The sequence below is a fragment of the Ipomoea nil genome, unplaced genomic scaffold, assembly GCF_001879475.1.
Source record: "Ipomoea nil cultivar Tokyo-kokei standard unplaced genomic scaffold, Asagao_1.1 scaffold2480, whole genome shotgun sequence".
Classification (NCBI taxonomy): Eukaryota; Viridiplantae; Streptophyta; class Magnoliopsida; order Solanales; family Convolvulaceae; genus Ipomoea; species Ipomoea nil.
Window position 1 is genome coordinate 1,030,682 of NW_017618908.1, and position 3,591 is coordinate 1,034,272.

Genomic DNA, 3,591 nt, shown 5'->3' on the forward strand with positions numbered 1-3,591 from the left:
CCAACATATACTTCCCTGCAAATTCAAATTAATAATCGTAACTCAAATTCAAATTATTTGTAATAAAATGTACATTATACTTGCTATATTGTATCCTTACATATTTAATTCAATGAAAACTAATAAAATTGTATTAAATGAATTGTTATTATAAATGTACAAATAACATGTATATATAAAGAGAGAGATGGGGAAAAACTGAAAAATTCTCGTAGCCGAGGCCGGTAGTGGCGTGGCGGTAGAAATTTTCGTGAGGGAAAAAAAAAATCCTAACTAACTGATATCATATATGAGAATTAATAGAATTGTATTGAATGAATTGTTATTACAAATGTACAAATAACAATATATATATAAAGAGAGAGATGTACAAATAACAGGTATATATAAAGAGAGAGACTCAGGGAGACTGAAATAAAGAATCATAATCTATCTAACTACTTGTTGAACAAGGAATCCTTTAACCACTTCTGGAGCGCACACTCGGACGAGGACACTCCAACTGCCTGGCCGGGTCGCTGGTATGGCTCAGCTAAGGCACTACCTGGCCTGGTCGCCTGCCCGAATTTATTATTATTATTAGGAATAAGGGTCAAATAAGCCATCGAACTGCACAAGATAATGCAATTAGGCCACTGAACCTAAAAAATCAACAATTAGGTCCCTAAACTAACCAATTTCAAACAAATCTTTCAATTTGTAAGTTTCCAACAGGTTAACAAGTCATCCTCCCAAATTAATTATTTTTTAAAAAATAAAATTTAAAAATTAATTATTTAAGTAATTAAAAAAAAAAAAAAAACAGAAACGGCCGGAGACGAAGATTTCTTCCTCTCCAGCCAGTTTCTTCGTCTCCACGGCCGGAGACGAAGATTTCTTCGTCTCCACGGCCATGGAGACGAAGAGTTTCTTTGTCTCCAGCCATGGGGACGAAGAAACCTTCATCGTCCCCATGGCCGGAGACGAAGAAGTTTCTTCGTCTCCGGCCGTTTGTGTTTTTTTTTTTTTTTTTAATTTTAATAATTAATTTTTAAATTTTATTTTTTTAAAAATAATTAATTTGGTTGTTGACCTGTTAGAAACCTTCAAATTGGATGAATTGTTAGGAATTGGTTAGTTTAGGAACTCAATTGTTGATTTTTTGAGTTCAATGGCCTAATTATATTATCAGGTGCAGTTCAATGGCCTATTTGACCCTTATTCCTTATTATTAAGTTAATTTTAAATTTGCTGAGATTGACTATCACTAAAGTTCTTGTACTATACAATGTGTGCAAGACCAGTGAATGCAATGGAAGAAGTTCAACATTGTAGTACAAAAAGATGTGAGAAATTCGATTTTTTTTCTTGAAATATAGATAAACTAACATCATTAAGAAGGTTAAAACCAATCATTAAAACAAGAAAATGGTTTAAAAGTAAATGTCAATAGAGCTGGTTATACAGTAGTAGCAGGAAAACAGAAGTAAATAGTTTTATATGTCAATGAACTATATATATTCTGCCCACTTTCAACACAACATTGTCAATATACTTCACAAATTATCTTTCAAAAGTCAAGAGCATATGAATTTCAGTCTTGAAGATGAATCATGCAAACCTGCAAAACAGCACTTTGTTTGTGCACAATATGCTCAAACATTCCCCGGAGACTGGTGTTTTAATTTCAGCCATGAAGGATTCACACCTTTCATCCTGCTGTCAAAACAACAAAAACAGAACAAAAAAAAAAAAAAAAAACAAACAAACAAAAATCACACGGCCACTGCACGCAGCATCCACAAAAGCTAGCCATTTGCTTTTATCCTTCTCCTTCCCTTTCCCTCCCTCCTCCTCCACCTCCTGGAATTAATGGCAAATGTAAAAAAGCTGGGGAAGGAATATGAGAGAGAAAATGAAATAATTATGTAATTAAACTTGTCTTTATGCATTCCTAAACATTTACGTAATGTCCCGTTTGGCATGCATGATTAAGATTGACCCTCCTCAATTCATTGCTTTCAATTTCAATATGTACGGAGTAGTAATTACAAACATAATAATACTTTTTTTACCATTACTTTTCTTCTCTTTTATTTTTTCTTTTTTATTGAACACTTTTTGACCATCCGTTATATCGCCAATGTCAACTATCTTCACCCGTAGTTGGGGATGAGGAATGGTGTGTGCAACTATGAGAAAAAAGACTGAAATGTGAAGGTAGAGACATGTATTTCTCAAAATGTGAATGTCCATTTTTGTAGACAAAAATATGAAAAAGAGATTTGAGACATGCGTTTGATGTCTGGTCAAACCACAATGCAAGTCTTACTTGCGTTTGTGTGTGTGTGTGTATATTTGTGTTTTTTTTTAAATTTGGTGGTCGGGGAAGCTGCCAGCGACACCCCATTGCCTTCTCCTTCGCTGGAGAAACCGGCGACAAAATCGCTGGCTTCTCTAGCGAAGGAGAAGGCAACCAGTGGCGGTGGCCTTCTCCTTCGCTGGAGAAGCCAGCGATTTGGTCGCCGGTTTCTCCAGCGAAGGAGAAGGCAATGGGGTGTCGCTGGCAGCTTGGCTGGCGACCAAATTTAAAAAAAAAAAAAAAAAAAAAAAAAAAAAAACACACACACACAAACGTAAGTGGGACTTGGTTGTAGTTTGATCACTTCTGACATCAAATGCATGTCTCAAACCTCTTTTTCATATTTTGTTCACAAAAATGGACATTCACATTTTGGGAAATATATGTCTCTATCTACACATTCCTGCAACTATGTGTCTATATTGTTTACATATGGTGTGATGGAAGTGGTGTATGAATTGAACTTCTTCTTTGAGACCAAATCAAGCAGCTTCAATTCTGCTGCAACTAAATAAGCCAGCTTTTCCTGCATATTCTTCACTGCTTCTGAGCCATTTATAACTAGTAATCAGAATTTCCAAACTACTTTTTCTTGCATATATTCTTCACAAACCACCTTTAATTCATCTACTTACAATGTTGTATGAAGGCATTTTCACTATTAGAGCTATAGTTAAAGATGAGGAAAATTGCAGATCGAGAAGGAAGAAGAAGTTTTAGAGAGTGATTTCAATATTAAAATCCACATGCCTCCTCACAATCTACTAAACCTGATATCTAAATCTAAGAATCTAGACTTGAATCTAACAAGCAAATCAGAAACACAGTAAAATATGGAGAATCTAAGCTTGAAACAACATCGTTTGAACCTCGATCACCCCAACATTTCTTCACTTCTTCTTCTTCTTCTCCTTCTCAACCACCACCTCAGGCTCATCCAGATCAATAACCACAACATTCTTCTCCCTCTCATCACCATTACCTGAAACCTGATTTCCTTTTTGTTTCTTCTCTTCATTAAACTTCACAAACAACTCATCCCATTGTTTCCTTGTTCTCAGCCTACCCGCCTTCACACGTTTCATCCTGCTGCCAAAAAACAACAAAATCAGGAACCAAAAAAACAAACAAACAAAAATCAGACTTGTAGCAATTACGTTACAAAAGGATGGAGGGAAAGGAACAGTTTCCGGGATTAACACGGCCACAAAAATCCACGGCGATTATATTAAAAAGAAGAGAGCTTTTCT

General features: G+C 35.4%; 1 long non-coding RNA gene across 1 annotated transcript; it reads right to left on the reverse strand.

The window, feature by feature from the left end:
• Positions 1–3,252: 3,252 nt before the first annotated feature.
• LOC109152871 lies at positions 3,253–3,591 on the reverse strand. The gene is made up of 2 exons (XR_002049430.1): positions 3,499–3,591; positions 3,253–3,430 (listed from the first exon to the last, which is right to left on the reverse strand). It is a non-coding gene; the product is annotated as an uncharacterized LOC109152871 (long non-coding RNA).